General features: G+C 42.4%; 1 long non-coding RNA gene across 1 annotated transcript in view; it reads left to right on the forward strand.

The window, feature by feature from the left end:
- Positions 1 to 21,593, forward strand: part of LOC310851357 — a 38,488-nt gene that overhangs the window by 11,185 nt on the left and 5,710 nt on the right. The window contains exon 2 of the long non-coding RNA XR_014567722.1: positions 21,059 to 21,224. This is a non-coding gene — a long non-coding RNA (uncharacterized lncRNA). The remainder of the gene's footprint in view (positions 1 to 21,058; positions 21,225 to 21,593) is intronic.

Consider the following 21,593-nt stretch of genomic DNA (forward strand, 5'->3'; position numbering starts at 1 on the left):
GGAGCACCCCAGTGTGGTATAATGGTCAGAGCCCAGATGTGGAGGCCTGGGTTAAAATCATTGATCACCCATGAAACTCATGGGATAGCCTTGAGCTGGTCATTACTGCTCAACCCATCATACTTCATAGGACTAAATCATACAGAGAACTCATTCGGTAGAGCACGAGACCCCTTAATCTTGGGGTCATGGGTTCAAGCCTCACATTGGGTGAAAGATTCCTGCATAGATGACACTTGTGGCCCCTTCCAGCTCTACAGTTTTATGATTTGCTCATTTATTTAGGTGCATGCATACCCTGCCCACTAACTGAAGCTCTCAAGATGTCTTACAATATATTTAAAACACAATAAAATAGACAATAATATAACAGTCACTGCAACAGGGCAAATGTGTATATAAGCCGCGTCCTCATCCCCCCCCCCCCATGTTCCAACAAATGCCATTCTACAGCTTAGTCTTCTGGCTTAGAACTTTCTGTTGAAGCAGCTAGAAATTAGCCCCCCACAGGCTAGAATTTCCTCACTGGGTGGCCGCTGCTGCTGCTGCCTCTCACAGCCACAGCCTTGGTGACAGATGCAGGAGATGCTGGGGAGGCAAAGATGGTACAAGCCTTCCTCCCAGTTCTCAGTTCTCCCAGTTCACTTTTGCGTTTTATAGCTGCACTCACAAGACTGGGCCTGGCCATAACCGCCCCCCCACACAATGGAGTTGCCACTTGGTCACAGATGCAGGCTTGGATAATGTGTGAAGTGGCCTGCAGCAGAAATCTAGGAAGATTTTGTCATGCATCTCTGGTTGATGGGTTCTGTTAATTTCTTCTTTTTCTGCTGCTGCTGCTTCTCGCAGAATGCATTTCCCATCAAAGAAGGCAATCTGTTCAGACTGCAGAGTAGACACTTCACCTAGGAGCTTGTATAACTATTAGTGCGATGGGTGTCTTTGAAAGAAAACTAAGTGATGAGATCCTGCATCGGCAAAAGGCAACATCAATTTTTAATAGCAAGCATCAGCATTTGTAAAAGTCACGTAAGGTGGAAATCGATGGAGTTCTAAAACGGGCACAACCAAAGAGCAAGAGAAAAGGCCACCCCTCCTTTCTCCGGCAAAGGAAGGGAAAACAGGGTGCTGAGTCCGACACGGCTTGGAATAGAAGATGAAAGCTCTTGGGGGCAGAGGGGAGGGTGAGGCCTTTTATGGAAAACAAAAGGCAGCAAGGAGAGGTCAAGCTTGGAATAGAAATCTGGAGTAAGGGCTGGATGTATTCATCCCTTCTTGTTGTAGAACCAATTCAGCTGTACAGAAATAGCACTTTGTGCTCTTCTTTCTGATCAAGGTGGATGGATGCAGAAAGAAGGCAGGACCCTCAGAAGACAGCGCTATGCAGAAGGATTTCAGCATGTGTCGCTTGCATGGCAAATTGTGGGTGTCTACACACAGGCATAGGGCGCCTTCTGCACTGCCTTCTGCAGAGCCAACTCCTTGGGGCCAAGGTCCCTTTGCCCCCTCAATAAAGGATTTGAGGGGGCTGCCCCCCCAAGTTGATGGGCATTGCCAAACAAATGACGTGTGTGCTGCATGTTGTGACGGATAATGCAGAGTGGGACTTACCTGCCCCCCAATACTTTGTTCAAGTTGGCACCTCTGCCATAAGGGTCTTATGCCATTGTTGGACAGCATTTGCATAGCAACCACCCCACCCCTGCCCCACACAGTTCCATAAAGAGTCACCTGAGAGATACCTAAGCCATTTGGTATATGGGAGGAACTACCTTGAAAATTCCTGCCAACCTAGCAGTTCGAAAGCACGTCAAAGTGCAAGTAGATAAATAGGAACTGCTCCAGCGGGAAGGTAAACGGTGTTTCTTTTTTTTAAAAAAAAATATTTTTTATTGCTTTTTAGAAATACAGAAATACAGAAAAAAGAATAAAGAATGGTTATAAAAAAATAGAGTAGAAGAATAACAAATTTCCATATTCTTTTTCCATCCAATCTATAGGACTTCCCCACATCCTCCGAACCCTGCGTTCCCTGTCTTATAAAGCGTCAGCAATTTGTTAACTTATTTCAAAACTTATTGTAACTTCCATTTTATCATGTTCCCTAATTTCAATTTTACTGTAACCCAATTCTTATATGCTTTGTATTAAACACAATAAAGTTGTTTCATTATTTTACGTCTAAATTCTTGTGTCTTAATTTTCATTTCTTTAACTTAAATTTGCTGAAGCTAGAGTTTCCTGAAAGGTGCATTTTTTAACATTCATACAGCTTATAGTGTTTTTTCAAATAGTCCTTAAACTTTTCCCAATCCTCCTCAATTGTTTCTTCTCCCACGTCTCGAATTCTGCCAGTCATTTCAGCCAATTCCATATAGTCCATCAACTGCGATTGCCATTCCTCCAGCGTGGGTAAATCTTGTGTCTTCCAATATTTTGCAATCAGGATCCTTGCTGCTGTGGTAGCATACATGAAAAAGGTTCTGTCCTTCTTAAGCACTCTCTGGTCTACCATGCCCAGAAGGAAGGCCTCTGGTTTCTTAGGTAAGGTAAATCTCAGTACCTTTTTTAGTTCATTATGGATCATTTCCCAGATGGCCTTCACTTTCGGGCAGGTCCACCAGAGATGAGAGAATGTCCCTTCCGCCTCTCCACATTTCCAACATTTATTGTCAGACAGATGATATATCTTAGCTAGCTTGACTGGGGTCATGTACCACCGGTATACCATTTTCATAATATTTTCCTTCAAGGCAGTGCATGCCGTAAATTTCAAACCGGTGTTCCATAACCTTTCCCAGTCTGCAAACATAATGTTATGCCCCACATCCTGAGCCCATTTTATCATAGCGGATTTGACTGTCTCATCCTGTGTATTCCACTTAAGCAGCAAGTTATACATTCTCGAAAGTAGCTTGCTTTTTGGCTCTAACAATTCAGTCTCTAGTTTCGATTTTTCCACCTGGAATCCAACTTTTTTATCTATTTTAAATACCTCTTGAATTTGCGCATAGTGCAGCCAGTCTCGTACCTTAGTTTTCAATTTCTCCAAGCTTAGCAACCTCCAATTGTCTCCAGTTTTTTCAATTATTTCCCAATATTTAGGCCAATGGGCCTCCATGTTAAGTCTCTTACGTGCCTTGGCCTCCACCGGTGAGAGCCACCTCGGAGTTTTACTCTCCAATAAGTCTTTATATTTTATCCAGACCCTCCAAATTGCTCTTCTGACAATATGGTTTTTAAACAATTTGTGCACTTTAACCTTGTCATACCACAAATATGCATGCCACCCAAACGCATTGTCAAACCCTTCCAGATCTAGGACGTCAGTGTTCTCCAATAAAATCCAATCTTTCAACCAGCAGAAGGCTGCAGATTCATAATATAACCTCAAGTCTGGCAGGGCAAATCCCCCTCTTTCTTTCGCATCAGTTAATATTTTAAACTTTATTCGGGGCTTTTTGCCCTGCCAAACAAACTTAGAAATATCCTTCTGCCACTTTCCAAAACATTCCACCTTGTCCACGATCTGTAGGGCCTGAAACAAAAATAACATTTTCGGCAATACATTCATCTTTACAGCAGCTATTCGGCCTAACAAGGAAAGTTTCAATCTTGACCATGTTTCCAAATCTCTTTTGATTTCTGACCAACATTTCTCATAGTTATCTTTAAACAAATTCAAATTTTTGGAGGTCAGGTACACCCCTAGGTATTTTACTTTTTTAACCACATTGAACTCCGTTTCTTTAGAGAACTCATCTGTTTCTGTAACTGTCAAATTTTTTGCTAAAACCTTGGTTTTTTGCTTATTTAACTTAAACCCCGCCACCCGACCAAAATCAGAAATTAATTCTAATACTCTTTTAGTACTGGAGACTGGTTCCTGTAGTGTTAATACCAAGTCATCTGCAAATGCTTTCAATTTATATTGTTTCACTCCGACCTCAATTCCCTGAACCAACCGGTCCTTTCTAATCATGTTTAGCAACACCTCCAGAACTGAAATGAACAATAGGGGGGATAGGGGGCACCCCTGACGTGTCCCTTTTTCAATTTTGAACTCCTCTGTCACCACATTGTTTACTATCAATTTAGCTTTTTGTTCTGTGTAGATTGCTTCTATACCATTTTCGAACCCCCGCCCCACTCCCATCCCTTCCAAATTTTTCTTCATAAACATCCAAGAAATATTATCAAAGGCCTTCTCTGCATCAATAAAAATTAAAACCGCTCTGGTATTAAGATTTGTTTGTAGAAGTTCCAAAATGTCAATAATGTTTCTTGTGTTATCAAACAAATGCCTACCAGGGAGAAAGCCAGCCTGGTCCTTATGAATCACTTCATTTAGTACTTTTTTAAATCTACTTGCCAAAATATCGGCAAAAATTTTATAATCCACATTTAGGAGTGAAATGGGGCGGTAATTCTTAAGTTGAGTCTTTTCAGTTTCTAATTTAGGTATCAATGTGATGAAAGCTTCTTTCCACGTTTCCGGTGCCTTCCTTCCCTCCATTATCTGGTTACAAACCTCCATCAAAGGTTGTATCAAATAGTCCTTTAAAACTTTATAATATTTGGAGGTTAAGCCGTCAGGGCCTGGGGACTTGCCAAGTTGAAGATTTTGGATGGCACTTTCAATTTCTTGCTGTGTAATGTTACAGTTCAGGTTTGTTCTCATTTCCAGGGGTATTTTTTGTAATCCATTAGTTTTAAGAAATTTTTCCACCTCTGAAGCTTTTTGCGGCCCTTGTGAATAGAGTTCTTTGAAGTACCTCTGGAAGCACTTTCTAATTTCCTCGGGTTTCTGAACCATTCTCCCTTCAATCTCTAGATTTGTAACTGTATTAAGCTTTTGTCTCTTTTTCAACTGCCAGGCTAGCAGTTTCCCACACTTATTCGCCGATTCAAAGGATCTTTGTTTCATTTGTTTAATTTTCCATTCCACCTCCTGATTTATCAATTTTGAATATTGCGCCTGGAAAAATTTCACTTCTCTTAACACGTCCTTCGATTTAGGCCTAGATCTTAATTTTTTCTCTCCTTCTCTTATTTTCTCCAATATCTTCTCCTTCTTTTCATTCCAGAGCCTTTTCTTAATCGCGTTTTGTTGTATTAGAAACCCCCTCATAACTGCCTTACTTGCGTCCCAGATTGTTCTTTTTTCCACGGTGGTATTCAAATTTATCTCAAAATAGTCCTTTAAAGTTTTTTGGGCCTTTTTCACAATCTCCTGATCTCTTAATAAAGTGTCATTCATTTTCCATCTAAAGGAACCGGTTGTATTAAGTCTCAATTCCACTTTCAAAGCATTATGGTCGGAGCAGGTTTTTGGGCAGATTTCCACTTTTCTAGTCTTAGGTGCCAGTCCTCTAGTTGTCCAGATTTGGTCGATTCGTGTCCATGTCAGATGAGCTTCAGAAAAGAAAGTCCCTTCTTTCCCTAGAGGGTTCTTAACCCTCCAAATGTCAACTAAGTCCATATTGTCTGTCATTTCAAAAAAAGTTTTGGGTAGTCTGCCGTCTTTCGATATGTTGACACTTTGTGACTTATCCATATTTACAGACACAACCCCATTCATATCACCCAGCATAATGATGTTACTATAGTCCAAGTAATCCAGCATAGTCTCGTGCAGCTTCCTGAAAAATTCCGATTTTCCCTCATTTGGAGCATATATTCCTAATATCAAAAATTTTTCTCCTTGTGTCTGTATTTCAATCGCCAAAATTCGACCATGTTCATCTTTAAATAAAAGTTTCGGTGACAGGCTCTCCTTTGCGTATATCACCACTCCTCTCTTCTTAACTTTGTCCGAAGAAATAAATTCTTGGCCTAATCTTTTATTAATTAACACTTTTCTATGGAGCCTTGTCACGTGTGTTTCCTGTAGGCAGATAACGTCCAGTTGTTCCTTTTTCAAGATGTGAAAGACTTTTCTTCTTTTTTCCGGGGAATTTCCGCCATTTATATTCCAACTAAGAAGCTGCAGAGACATCCTGAATCAATTGACGGGTTCTACAATGGGGTATCTAAGCTTCCCCCCGATCCCGGAGGAGGTAGTGCTGGTCCTGATCCAGGTGGTATAACTCTTGGAGGTGGTCCCGGTGGTGGTGGAGGCCAAGATGCTGCAGCTCCTTTTTGCAGGTCCTCCTCGTGGTCGTGTAGGAACTTCTGCTGGTCTTCAGGTGATTTAATCTTTATTTTCCTTCCTTTGTAAGTAAATGAAAGTCCTTGTGGAAACTCCCACCTATAAGGAATTCCGTTGTGTCTCAACAATTTGGTCAGATCTATATAGGTAGTCCTAAGTTCCAAGAGATATTTGGGTATATCTCTGTAAATTTCGGCCCTTTTGCCTTCTATCTCCAAAGATTTCTTAAAATGTAGGCCTAATATCTTATCCCTTTCTTCTCTTGATCTCAGAGCAACTAAGCAGTCTCTGGGCTTGTCTTTCTTTACTGATTTTCCCAGTCTAAAGGCTGTCACGATTTTAAAGTCCTTTTCTTCCTCAATTCCCCAGAATTTGGAGAACAAAAGTGTCAAAAATCCCTCTAGATTATTTTGCTCCAGTTCCGGGATAGCCCTTATCCTGAGATTACTTTCTTTACTTTTCAATTCAACCAATGACAGGTAGGCTTGTTGTTCCCCTACCTGCCTTTTCAAAGGTCTTACTTCTCCTTTAATTTCATCAACCTTTAAGTTCGCCTGTTCTGCTTTTTGATTGGCTTCCACAGCTAATTTGTAGTTTTCTGCCGTAGCTCCTTGCAATTTCTCAATTGCCTGAGTGTGCTGCGAAACCTGTTCGGTTAATTTGCCAATAGAGGATGTAGCTTGGTCAATCTTTGATGTTTGATTGTCCACTTTTTGATTTAAAACTGCCAATTGTTCCAAAATTTGTTTCAAAACTGTTTCAGATCCTCCAGTTGCCATATCTTCTGCAGCAGGCTGCACTAATTCCACCTCCTGTGCTGTCAGCACAGTTGGGACAGATGATCTGCGGTGATGAGTTAAAGTTGTTTGCAAAAGTTGCCCAGATTTTTTCTCTTTTTCTTTATCTTTGGCTTTAGCTGCTCTTGTTCTCCCTGTGCCGCTCATTCCACACCTGCCTCTGTTCAAGGTCAGATGATCTTTTGTCCCATGGGAAAGACAAGTCCCAAGTATAAACAAATTAAACCACAAAAAGTTTCAATAATGCTCAATTCCCATGCCACTATACTTCCACAGTCCTATAGGGGGAGTATTTCAAAGTTTCAAAAAAGAAAGGAACTATTTTCCGCCATTGAAGTTCCTCTATTCCCCACGTTAAGTTTTGTAGTTCCCAAACACAAAAGGAAGGTTTCCAGAATTTCTGATCTCTTAAAATCCAGCCACAAGGTATCAATATAGGTCCATGCAACAATGTTTAATGTTAATGTCTCAGTCTATGCAACAATTTCAATCTCTGCAACAATGTCGTCAGTTTGACAGATCTTTTTCTATGCACTGGCAGCCCGATGACGGGGTTATCTCTTTCAACCCCGTTTAGCCCAAAGATAGGAGGGTAGTTCCAAAGAATAAAAGTCTATAAATCACACAGTTCTTTCCCTTTTATCTTCAAAATGCAGAGTCTATCAATGCACCCTTTCTTCTACTTTTACAGTCCCTTTTTAGATACTTCAGCTCGTTTCCGAGCCCTTGCTTTGATCTAATTAGCAGAGTCGGGAGGCGGACTTCCTGTTACTCGCCTCCCGTTTTCAGCCGAATTTCTTCAATTTAAGTTAAAAATTTAGGTCCCTTACTCACGGGTATGTTGCTCCAATTCCGATAATTTCAAGAAGAAAGGTCAGCGCTCATCAGCAGCAGCGCGGCTTTGCTTCCACGAAAAGAGCGATGAACTCACAGCGCCGCTCCCCCTTTCACGTTCCGGAGCCTCTTACGAGGCTCCTTCCCCGCTTCTGGGGGGGCTCCAGGCGCCCGCCGAGTCCCACGGCCGCAGGCTCGCTCTGCCTGCGGTTTTTCTTGATGGGTCTCCGCTTTGCCGCAGCGGACGACCCTTTTTCGTGGAGCCCCTCTTCACAGCGCGAAGAGGACCGCCATTGCTGTTTCGCGCCGCCTCCGGAAGCTGGTAAACGGTGTTTCCATGCACTGCTCTGGTTTGCCAGAAGTGGCTTAGTCTTGCTGGCCACATGACCCAGAAGCTGTACGCCGGCTTCCTCAGCCAATAAAATGAGATGAGTGCTGCAACCCCAGAGTCAGCCACGACTGGACCTAATGGTCAGAGGTCCTGTTTTGCTCTTTAAAAGGAGGGGCAGAAGTATTGTGCTCAAAGCTGAGACTGCTGAACAGACCCTGGAGCTGTTGTGGGGCCTTTTTGTACCTTTATTTTAGATCTTCATGTGATATATGTGGAAATTGTTCAGTTTGCTTGCATACTTTTAATGTTTTATTTATTATATTTTTTCATGTTGTAAGCTGCCTTGAGCATGGTTTGAACTGTGGAAAGGCAACATACAAATAAAATTATATATGTATGTATGTATGTATGTATGTATGTACCATATTTTTTGCCCTATAGGACACACTTTTCCCCCTCCAAAAATGAAGGGGAAATGTGTGTGCGTCCTATGGGGTGATTACAGGCTTTCGCTGAAGCCTGGAGAGCAAGAGGCTCTCACTCTACAGGCTTCAGGAAGCTCTGCGCAACCCTCCGGAGCCCGGTGTGAAGCCGCGCCGGGCTCCGGAGGGTTGCGCAGAGCTGCCTGCATTCCAAAGCCTCGGGCGTACTCAAGAGCGTGCCCGGGCTTCGCACAGCTGTCCGCAAGCCTGGGGAGACTGGCGCGGCTCCCTAGGCTTGCGGATAGCAGGCTGTTCTGGGGCCTGGGGTCGGGGGAAGCTCGGGCTTCCCCTGCTCCAGCCCCGTGCTTGGGGGGGAAATAATTTTTTTTCTTTATTCCCCCCCCCCCAAAAAAAACTAGGTGCGTCCTATAGGGCGGTGCGTCCTATGGGGCGAAAAATACGGTATGTATGTATGAACTAATGAAAAGGACAGGCAGAAATAGCCACTATCATTTTTTCTCTCCTTTGAACACAGTTGAAAAGGGGCTGGCTTTCACAATTTATTATTAGTTTTTTAAGTAATTCCTCCAGTTTATCAACATCCTGAAGTTTTGATCAACTTCATGTTGTGATCACTATAATTTATTTTCACCCCAAACCATATTATTTGACTGATTAGGATGGCAATTTGATAGATTTGAGGTGCATCCATTTTGTGCATTGCCGTTTACAAAACGTAGCTGCACGTTGCCCTTTAAGAAGCCACAATGTTGAATCAGTTGGTGTAACAGGGAGCAGACATGTCAGAATCCCAAAGTGCCTTTTTTGCGCTTCTCATTAAATAAATCAAACTGTGTCATGTTTCTTGTACCTGCCTGGTAGGGAGGCTTTGAGCATACTATACCATGGGTGCTTGCAATAAAACACACTGAAGTCTGTTACTAGCCATGTGTGGTGCCAGAACAAGCAGCCTCTGAGCACATGCAGAATGCCCTGCCAAAAGGAAAAAAAAAAATTAGGCATGATGTTGCCTGCATGGTATGAGGGAAGAAAGCCTGGGGCATATGCTGAGTGCAGCAATTTAACTGTGCGTGCAGCCTGCCCTTCCAAACATCCGATATATCAATAAACTTTTAGGATTATTATTTTTCAAGCAGTGCAGCGGGGCTTGAAAGGGGAGGGAGCAAGGAAACTAATGTGTGCAGACAGCAATGATTTAACAACCATTCACACTGCCTACATAGTGTGCAGGTGTGGACACTTGCAAAATGATGTCTACGAAAGTGCTTTTAGAAAACTCCAAACTGAAGCGCTTCCAAGTGTGTGTGTATCTACTTTAATTCTCTGCTCTGTACAGCTAGTAAATGTGCCTACAGAAAAATCAGATCTGAACAATCCCTTCGTGACATGTAACTATCATAGGGAAGGACCTCCTGTGTGCCTTCTTCCTCATCACATATGTGCTCTGGAAGCATGATTTTCAGCACAAATCGGAAGAGGATTGCACCAGCAGAGAAATGCTGGTAAATTTTTACAGGAGTATCAGAATAAATGCCCAGGCCACCCAGAGTGATAATGGGTGTCTGTCTCCATCACATGTAATTTGGGCTAAACTGAAACCTTCTTCCTTTAAAAGCAGTGCTGTCTTTGCTATTGATTTCAGTAGGAATCGGTAATGTATATACATTCTGAACAGCAGCAAGTTTGAATCAGTGGGAAGATATACTTTCTATTGCGAATAGAACCATATGTAAAAATCAGCCCTCCTCTTGATGATGATGGCAGGGGAGAAGTGGTAACAAATACTCAAATTCAGTATTCTGTATTGGACCATATTTTTATTCCTGTAGAAGTGCAACAACTTTATATTCTTCCTGACACCCCCCCCTAAAAACAAAAACACCTTTGAAAAACAGAATAAAAAGGAAAGATATGGGGCAAACTTGGTTGCAAATACTGATGCTTTGTGGCAGTAATTGAACTGTTTGCAAGGAAATCAAACTTATTTTCTGAAAGGAGAGCTGCTATTACAGGTAACTCGCAACTTATGTTCCAGTTACAGATAGGTAGCCGTGTTGGTCTGCCATAGTCAAAACAAAAAAAATTCCTTCCAGTAGCACGTTAAAGACCAACTAAGTTAGTTCTTGGTATGAGAACCAAGAACTAACTTAGTTGGTCTTTAAGGTGCTACTGGTCATCTAATTTAGTGATGGCCAATTGTTTATAATCAAGCATCCTTCTTAGCATTCCATCAAATTACAATAATTTTGTAAATAAATCTTAAATTTCTTCCAGTCTTCTTCAATCCTTTCTTCTCCCAGGTCTCGAATTCTGCCAGTCATTTCCGCCAGCTGCATATAGTCCATCAGCTGCATCTGCCATTCTTCCAGCGTGGGTAGATCTTGAGTTTTCCAGTTCTTTGCGATGAGTATCCTTGCTGCCGTTGTTGCATACATAAAGAAAGTTCTGTCCTTCTTTGACACCTTCTGGCCGACAATACCCAGAAGGAAGGCCTCTGGTTTCTTAGTGAAAGTATACTTAAATACCTTTTTCAGTTCATTATATATCATTTCCCAGAAGGCCTTCACTTTAGGGCAAGTCCACCAGAGGTGAAAGAATGTTCCTTCATTTTCTTTACATTTCCAACATTTATTGTCAGACGAGTGGTATATTTTGGCAAGCTTAACTGGGGTCATGTACCATCTGTATATCATTTTCATTATATTTTCTTTCAAAGCATTACATGCAGTAAAGTTTAGCCCAGTGGTCCACAACCTTTCCCATTCCTCAAACATAATGTTATGCCCAATGTCCTGTGCCCACTTTATCATAGCCGATTTAACCATTTCGTCTTGTGTGCTCCATTTCAACAGCAAGTTATACATTCTTGAAAGTACCTTAGTCTTAGGTTCTAACAGTTCAGTTTCCAGCTTCGATTTCTCCACCTGGAACCCTAGCTTTTTGTCATTTTTAAAAACTTCTTTAATCTGAGCGTAATGTAACCAGTCTCGCACTTTATCCTTCATTTTTTCCATACTCTGCAATTTCCAGTTATTTCCATCTTTTTCTAATATTTCCCAATATTTTGGCCAATTGGCTTCCATATTGGGTCTTTTTCGGGCCTTAGCTTCCAGAGGTGAAAGCCACCTTGGGGTTTTATTTTCCAATAAGTCTTTATATTTTGTCCAGACATTAAACACTGCTTTTCTGACAATATGGTTCTTAAAGGCCTTATTGATCTTAACTTTGTCATACCATAAGTATGCATGCCAACCAAAATTATTATTAAACCCTTCCAGATCCAACACATCAGTGTCTTCGAGAAGTAGCCAGTCTTTTAGCCAGCAGAAAGCTGCGGCTTCATAATACAACCTTAAGTCTGGCAGGGCAAAGCCCCCTCTTTCCTTTGCGTCAGTCAGTATCTTAAACTTAATTCTGGGCTTTTTGCCCTGCCAGACAAATTCAGAAATATCTCTCTGCCACTTCCGGAAGCATTCCGTCTTATCTATAATCTGTAGTGTTTGAAACAAAAACAACATTTTTGGCAATACATTCATCTTAATAGCAGCAATTGTAATGATTGGTTATAAGATTACAAATAAGATGGTAATTTGCTTGAAAAATTTTATGAACAATGTATGTGTGAGCGGATGACGCGAGGAAGTCCAAAGATGTTATGAAATTTCGTAAAGACACAAACAATGCTGTTTTTCATTTTTGTATCTCTTTTATTTAAAAAACCTAATAAAAATTTTGAAAAAAAAAAAAATAAGGTGCTACTGGAAGGAATTTTTTTTGTCGCAACTTATGTTTAGTTAACATATGCAGGAATTTCTGAGCACTGCCGCGGAGGTGGAGGACATTGTGCAGACGGCCAAGCAAGTGGGTGGTGATGGGTTTGTTGGTGTCATCCAGGAAGAACTGCAAAAGCTAATTGAGGGCCAACAGGTATTGGTTGTTTAAGAGATGGGGAAACTGGTCATATTAAGTTCAGAATGCAAGGACGAGGATGGGGGCAGTGGTGGAGGAAGGGGGTGCGGGGAGGGGTGCGGTCCGCCTCGGGTGTGACACCTCACTGAGGGAGGTGACAAATGAGTTTAAAATAAAAAAATAAAAAATTGGGCTCACGAAACTTATTATGTATGACGTGGTGGCTTAGGCGCCTGCAGGTTCCGCGCTGCCTGGAATGGCAGTGTGGGACTTGCGTCTGCCTACTGCCTCTCCCTCAGCCACCCTACAGCTGAGGAGGAGGCAGCGGAGGCTCCAAGCGTCAGGCTTGCCCCGCCCCCATGGGTGGCTCGCCCCGCCCCCAGCTGTAGGACACGTCCCCGCCCCAGGCACCTGAGCAGCTAGCTATATCACAGGGTGGGGGTGGGGAGCATGAGCTAGCAAGCTGCAGGAATCTTCTCCACTTTTTCAAGTTATAAAGATCTGATTGCAGTTTGATCCTTCCATGGAATACAGCTTCAAGATCCTCTGTGGGGCTACAGGCACTCTGAGACCATACAAGGAAACGTTTGATGAGCTCAAGAGACAACAGCAGTAGTTGCCAATCACCATGTTCCTCACTAAGAAAGCACCACCAGCAGCAGATGTGCCCAAGCAACCCACCTCTGGGTCTGAACCACAGCCAAGCACTTCTTCTGGCTACTGGTCAATCCCCCTGGTCATATCATCTGCAGCAGCATCCAGCAAGAAGAGAAGGAGGAAGACTAAGTGGAACACTGGAAGCTGCATTCATTCCTCATCAGTTAGTGTTGTGATTCCCCTCCTCCACAGTTTTCTAGTTTTTGTTTTTTTTAAGTGTTCTGGTTTTGCACAATTTTGCTTATATGCACAATAGCCCAGAATGTAGCCCTCACATAAGTTGTGAGTTACCTGTACTCAGTTTTGTGGGTGATCCTGACCTTTCTCCTCAAGGTGGCGCTCCTGTTGTGCATTTCCCAGCCATCAGAACACAATATGTTGCTGAGACAACCTGATATCTCTCCCAACCTGCGATAGTTGAACAATATGTTGAGTGCTGTGTGGGCTGGATTTTGTAGTAGTGTTATAGGTAGCTATTGGATAGTTCCCATGACATCTTAATTGAAAGATGTCATGCACCCACCATTTCACAGTCACCTTGTGGTCCCTCCTTCTCCAATTCATCTGCCCTTTTCAAATAAAAAGGGTACATGTCAATTTCATGCTCCTTCCTTTGATCATAAGGAAGTGATGTTGACCAAACACTGAGAACAGCCTTCCTTTGATGTGTAACCTCTTGCCTGGGGAACTTATATAACAGGGAGAGGGATTTGAATTGGGATTGCACAAGAAGGGTAACTGCAATTGAGGTACAGTTAACCCATGTTTGCCCGGATAAGCCTTAAACCCTTAGGATGGATAATGAATGGCAAGCTCATGAAACCTTCAGCACATGGAACATAAAGGATCATGCATTTGACCAGTGAACACCATTTCACATGAGTCCAAAATGCAGGGCTGCCGTATGCCTACACTTGCACTCTGTCCAACTCCAGCGAAGCATTGGTCCACAAAAAGTATCCTTGTATTGCATCTTGGTTTCTCTGGAAGCAGAAAGGCAGCGACTGCCTTTACCAAGGGAGAAAGGAAGTTGGATTCAAAAATGCCTTTCTGCTTTGTTTGTGACCCTTTCAGGCCTTAGGGAAGCCCTGCAGCTACAACACTGTGCCTTCCTGTTCATGCTAGGATCCTGCTAGGCTTTTTCAAAGCTGATGTGGCACAGCTGGAAGCAGTCTCCTCTGTTGTGCCTTGAGGTGGTGGAGAATGTGCAGATCACTTCCCAGCAGACGAAAGAGGGAAGGCAAGAGGTGAGAGGGGAGAATGTGGGGATAGAAAGTATCTTGAGGAGGCTGGTTTATTTTTTGGGGGGGGGGCTGCCTCCTAATGCAGGCACTGCTGTGGGAAGGGACATCAGAACGGCCTGGCTGTATGATTGCCTGTCCTTTTGCACAATATACATAACACTTTATGCTCGGTTGGGTTCAGGGGAGCCAGACCCCTGCGTTGTGGGTAACACGTTGGTTGCTGTAAATGAGATCACATTTCATCTTCTATCAATCTGAACACTCTGTGTCACTCTGCAACAAGAAATTCTCCCCTAAGCTAACATGTCCTCTCCACTGCTGTTGCAAATGTGATGCGGCTGCACATGTGTCATGGGACCCTCTTTGTTAGAGCTTACGACATCTTTAGAGTAGAGAGACAAACTCCTCCCCTCCTACTTTTCTCCAAATGGTTCCTTGGCAGGACCAGCTCAAGGAAAGCCCAGCTATTACAATCTCTGATGACCTTCCACCAACTGGCAAAGGTATTAGCCAGAACTTTGGCCTCTAAGATGACTTTTTAATGCGTTGCAACTTGTTTTTATTGATGTTTACCTGGCTTACTTATGTATGTGTGTGTGTTTTTTTAAAAAAAGTATTATCTTTCCATATTTTATTTGTCGAATTGTTAGATGCCTTGAGCATCACTGGTTCCTCTCTTGATTCACACATTGTTGACATTAGTCTATCTTGAGAGACAGACCTTGAGAGACTCCCTCCAGGGGTGAAGTCAACCCACTGGAGAATCCCAGTGCCTGCTGTGGCTGCAGAGAATTGTAACTTAAACTGCTGCCTCTTGCATTGTTTTTGCTGCATTAGCAGCACCGAATGACCTCCCTGGGGCGCAAGCCTGGGCAGTATGTCTGGAGGCTAAAGAAGAATACAAACACAGAGAGACTCTGAACCTTTGTTTTCAGTATCAGGCGAGCCAGTTTGCTCCTCTTAAACAGGGTGCACAAACCACAATCACTAGTCCAGAACAAACCTGTACTGCAGATCATTGTGTTTGTCTGAAAGGAAATAAACCATGACCCCTTGTTTGGACGCAATGCTAAGCCAGAAATTGTAATTCGTTTCTCTTGTGTGGTAGCAGGAAGGAACCAAGTGGCCCAGACTGGCATGTTCACAGCAAACCATTCACTATAGTTTACTGTACCATGCAAATAAGGTAAATATATACATGTAATCCTAGCAAAACTTTTACACGGGTTTCTGATGAACCAGTAAGAATCCACAGAAAGCTGGGGCTCTGAGGAGTACAATGAATATATTTGTAGCCAAAGAAGTTATGGCCACCTTGAACTTGCAATGGTTATGTCGTTTTATACACAAAAATGCTAGCAGCTCTTAGAGGTGCTTTTATTTGAGACATATAGAACAATCTTTTAGAGCAGACTGAACCTCACAGGGTTATTGATTTAGCCAAATGTTTATATATCACCTCAAAGTGCTCGTATATTTATCCTGAATCAGCCCCCTGCTTTCACAGCGCTGAGTTCTGACTACAAGCCTTCCGCTCACATGAGTTCACCCTCGAAGCAAATCACAGGGATGAAACAAGGCTGTTATCAACACGAGTTTACCATACATCCCTGTTTCATCATGGCATGCTAAAACAGTTTAGGTTGCTTCAGCAGTTAATGCAGGCAATCCCTGCCAGAATCTCATGGATGGGTGTGGGTGGGCAGACTCGTGTCCGCAACGCAGAACTGGCTTTGGTTACTAATGCTTCTGCTGTTGATCTTGCTGACTCCTTGGAATTCCCTGGTGCTGGTCCCACAACCTGTTTACCTTATGCTGTCTGGTCTTGCACACATGGCCATTGGCAGCCTAGGCAGACAGACCAAAAGAGTGGCGTTGTGTCAGCTCCAGGATACCCTGAATGGCCTCATTGTTTCCTAAAGAAAACTTGACAGAGGGCAACATTGATATGGGACTCTACATTGCAGTTGCTGCAGTCACTGCTGCCCCACCCCTAGAAAAATAGGTGGTATTACTCATCATGAAGTCGTTACAGTAAGTACCACACTTTTTAACAACAACAACAACAACAACAAATGAGGTGCCAGTACTGTATACCCTTAAGTACCCCCTGGAAAAAGCACTGGCTGTGCTTCAAAGGATGCATCCCATACACTCTACAACCTCTAGGCTGATGGTGAGGGACTGATTTGCCTTGCTGGGACAGAGGCAGCAAGCCTGAAGCCATGCTTTGCCAGCAAATGTTCTAAGGGGGTGAGTTTTTATTTGCGTGGTATTTTTATTTTAAAAATGTGGATCTTAAGATAGAACAGGAACGGAACAAAATCTACCTTGGGGGGTGGGGTGGGGCGGACAACACTGATTTTTGAATTTTGCCCCAATTTGTTTTGCTGAAAGGCCACTAACTTTCAGATAGGGCAAACCTATATTTAAACAATGGGGCATGTTGGTGACAGGGCAAGCAAAAATCCAATAGGGTTAAGTCCAGCAATTACCCTGATCTTTCATTAATATTCCATCTGGGAAATGCTCCTTTGGCTCCTGCCCCTATATATACCAACTGATCTGCTTGAGCCAATATACGTCTCATACTTATCTCTCAGGAGACATAACATGCAATAACTAGCTGATCAATTAATGCCCAGCTGGATGTTGGGCATTTATGAAGTGTTTCCCACTGTCAGCCATCTGATACCATAATCATGGGAAATTGCAGTCAAACATAACTAGGCGTGAGTGCTAGTTAGAGCATGAAGGGGTTAAGACCACATAGTTAGATCCCTAGACTCAGCTAGGTCATGCCCTCTCTCTCTGATAAGGGAAGTAGTGAAGCTTTATCTTCCTCCCCCTCCCCCCCCCCGGTGCCATGTAACCAACGAGGAAGGATGTGTCTAAGCTTTAGTCCAAGCTTAGAGTGTGTATTTGAAGCTAACTTTCTGTATTTTCTACCCAAGAGTATTCTGCCCATGTTCTCCTTGCTGCTGCTTAGATAAGTAAGTAATCTGTAACTAAAACATTTTTAACTTACTTAGCATTTTGTGATCTGTTCATTGCAAGAAGGGTAGAAAAGAGGGGAGTGCTGTTTGCAAGCAGACTAAATGGGACAAAAGGGTCTAACAACCTATATTCCTAATGCTATACTTTATACATTATATTCCTAATGCTATACTATACCTTGACTTTTGTGAGTTTAAACTCTGCTTTGGGGCTCTATTTTGCTGGAGTGTGAGTTTAGCCCCATGTTTTGAATCCAGGCACCTATCTGATTCTTTTATTAATTACTCCCCCTCCCATATGGGTCACAGGGGTTCTATTTCCCTCCCACAATACAAAGATGTAAAGATGTCCTTTGATTCGCAGGTGGGTTGTGCTAGACTCTGCAAGAGCTGCCTCTCTACGGAACCATTTGCCTGTCTTCAGGACAACAGTTCTAAAATATGCTCAGGTGTCTGTATCATAGTACAAATCACAAAGTAGTAAGTTTTCCTCAAAGAGGAGCTGAACCATTGTTAACAGCCCCTTTTATGGTTAACACAAGAAATATTTCCAAGCAGATGATCGAAACACTTAAAGAAATATATAACTGACTGGGTAGAAGCTGCTGAGGGTCAAAATGGACAATACTGAATGAATGAAAAGACTTATCCAGGGAGAAAAAATGAGCAGACTGCACCAAATGAAAAGAAACACTAAAATATCAAATTACTACGACTAAAGTGCTAAAATAGCTAAAGATGAAGTTACAACGCCAGGGCAAGACAACAAGCTAAAATAGCTCAAAAAAGTTACTTCTTCAATTTGAAAAATTGAACGATTACTCCCAGGCACCGAACAAAAGCAAGTGCCTCTGTCTGATAGCATCTGGCAAATCTCCACACTAGCATCACCTGAACTACTACACTGCACGAAGCAGCGCTTACAGCCAATGAAAAAGCGTTTCAGTTTAATTTCAAATTACAATAATGGGCAAGGGATGAGTTATCAAGGCAAGGAAGAGAGAAGGCAGTTGTCTTGATAAGCAGGAAGTATCTGGAGGGGATCTCAACAAAGGAAGCCACCTTACACCGAGTCAGACCATTGTTGCATCCAGCTCAGCACTCCCTGCACTGACTGGCAGGGGCTCTCCAGGGTTTCAAACTGGAGGCATTCCCAGTCCTACTGGGAGATGCTGATAGACAATGCTAAGCTAGTCAGACCATGATGGTTTGACTCCATATAAGGCAGCTTCCTGTGTTCCTGTGTCTGCCTGACTTCGGCACTGAATGGTTGCAGAATCTACGCACAGAGAGGATTTGAAATATGGGCAAGCCTGAAAGGCTGTACCTATAACTTTGTTAGGTTCCTAGTGAAAATTCATCTTTGGATACAGACAATGCGGTTGCATTGTTATCAGGAAGAATACCACCCCCCCCATACATACAAAAGACCACATACTGTTATTTCCCTGCACTATAGAAGCACAGAGCAGTGGCTAGGTGACCTTGCGCCCCTGGCAAAACTGTCCAGATTGCACCCCCTAGCCATGGACAAATTAGCTCTTCTTTCCGCCTCTCCTCCATTCAATTCACCCTCTATTTAAAACCTTTTCTTATGAGGAAATAGTCGATATTTTTATTTATAGATATATTTATGGACATATTTTAAAGCCGATTTTGTGCATCCCCTCGCCTGTGCCCCTAGTGAGGACCAACCTCGCCACCCCCTAGCTACAGCCCTGTGTTTGGCAACAGCCTTTTTGATACGTCATACTTAGAATGGTATAGCTGTGAGCAATTTCCATGACTAGTTTTAAGGTAGGGTCACAACCAAGGTGGCTAATCGCATGCATTCAGCACCCACCTTGTTCACTGCCTTATTTCCTTTCCTTATCAACATAAGCTACCTTGCGTTTGCAGAGGAAGTGATGCAGAACTGCTAACCTCAATCAGTCAAGTTTCCCACCCCTCTCCCATGATTATATATATATTTTTAAATTTACATTTTGAGTTATTTTTGTTTTCCTTTCAGAAGCCAAGCTGGTTGACTTTATTCTTGTGGAAAGCATGAAAATTCAGATTAATATTTCATTTCCTATTTGCTAAAGAAATCATATTTGAATTTTATTTTTATTACAAATAAACACAGGCTCCGACTATGTTGCCAGTAGTATTAACACTCTTTATTCCTTCCCAGAACCAAAATCGAATAAATAACAATACAGAAGAAGGAAGTTTTTTTAGAAGGAACAAAGCTCAGTGGGGGGTGGCGATACGAAAGGCTGCACGTGTGTTTGAAATAATGGAGAAGAAAAATCAAATGAATATTATTAACACTATTCAAAAGTAACCTGCAATTTATGGTAAAACTCTTCCGTTATGCATTAAAAAAATTCTATACAGAAGTTTATCACACTTGTCTTTGAAGGGTGCATAGTTAATCTCTGCTTTCATATGGGAAACTGAGGTTGCAGGTTGTATACTCAGTGAATCTAGGGCTAAGCAGAGATTTCATCATAGATTTCATCATAGATCTTAGGTTTAGCTTTGATACCTACCCACTGCACAATTACATCAATTTTGTGAACAATTTTGTGAGCAAATTTATAAGCCCTCCTTCCCAGTTTCAAAATTCCATAAATTTTTATTATTTTTAATAATAAAACATTTAAAACATTTTTTCAAGGTAGAATTATAATCTATTGGAAGAAGATGTTTCTTTAATTTTAGTGAGGTTATTCTGAGTAGGTCTGACATTGGATACAACCCACAGTGCAGAGCACATTTGCTGCAAACTATTTGCTGTTCGTCTTGGATATTGAAAGAACATAATAGCCATCAATGGAGAGACATGCAGTCCATCAGATGTTTTGATATACAAGTTTTGGAGAGCAATGGAGGTCTTCTCTTGGTTCTTACTTTTGTGTACATTATGGACTCCTGTATTGCCAGCTTGCAAAGTTGCTTGGTCTTGCCACGAGAGCTGGTTGCTCACCCAAGCAGACCATTTGCACATTTTGTAGCATTTGAACTGACCCTTGGTGTGTTCCTCCATGAATTCAGTCTCACAGCAGCATATCTGAACCTGGGTCTCTTTAAGTCCAGGGTGAACATTCTGTCTTGGTACCAGAGTGACTCTCTAGCAACCCTCCTAGTGCCAGCAACTTTGTTGAAAAATTATGATAAGAGTTGAGATGGATGTTTGTTGAGGTGAGATGGAGCTATTTATATCTATAAATAAATAATACATATTTTCAGATTAAGGGCAGTTCAGAAGATGAGATTCCAAGGGGTGGCTTAGAGGAAAATAATCCAGTCTGGTTTCTGCAAGGACTCCTTATAAAAGCATGAGTATGTTTTGTTTTCCAAAAACCATGTCGCTTCTTAGGAGCATACAAAGGGAGAGGAGAGACAGCATGCCCACCGAACTTTTAGCTTTTGCTGAATGGTAAACAGCACCTTCTGCTTCTAGAGTTCTTTGAGCCTGCTTGTTTGTTTCTGCTGCTAGTCTCTAGTGTCAAAAGCAATAGTGACACACTTAGCTCAAGAGCCAGCTGCCTTCTGTGGCATTCATTTGTATGCCATACTGCCTGTTCCCGATTCCCTTCTACCCCCCAAACAAATGCTGGCTGTGCCGTCTTGCTGCTTGGCTTGGAATGGCCCCAGATTTTTGGGCGAGTTTATATCGCAATAAAGAGCTCCTTTCTCTCCCGCCAGTACCGGCGAGCCTGCTTCTGTTTGGTGGCTCCCATGAGGGATCTCAAAATTACAGCAACAAGCAGCCTGAGAAAACCCAGTTTGCAACGGAAGGTTGCCATGGACTGTAAGAATGGAAAAGTCCATACAGGCAAGAAGCCATGGACAAGAATTGGATTAACAGCTGGTAAGAGCAATGTACTATCCTGGCAAGCTTGGTAATGTGGGCAGGGCAAGGACTCTGGCAGAGGAGAATTGGTGGGTGGGTGATAGGGATGAGTAAGTCCTTCAATTCCAGTTCTCTCTGCTTCTTTGTTTCCCAATCTTAAATTTCCACATTTCCACACCAATCTGGTTTTTTAATTAAAAAACCTCATGAAAATTCAGGAGAAAATCTCCCCAAAACACATTTTTGTATGCTGTTTGGACAAATATATATGGTTTTATAGAGACGTTCCTGTAAGGCAATACCTATTAGTATGTTATTTTCACTAATATATGTATTTTAGTGCACACTTTACCCTACTATGTGCATTTTCTACAGATTGCTTGTATT

Source organism: Podarcis gaigeae (genome assembly GCF_964106915.1).
Source record: "Podarcis gaigeae genome assembly, chromosome: 1".
In the NCBI taxonomy this organism is placed as follows: Eukaryota; Metazoa; Chordata; class Lepidosauria; order Squamata; family Lacertidae; genus Podarcis; species Podarcis gaigeae.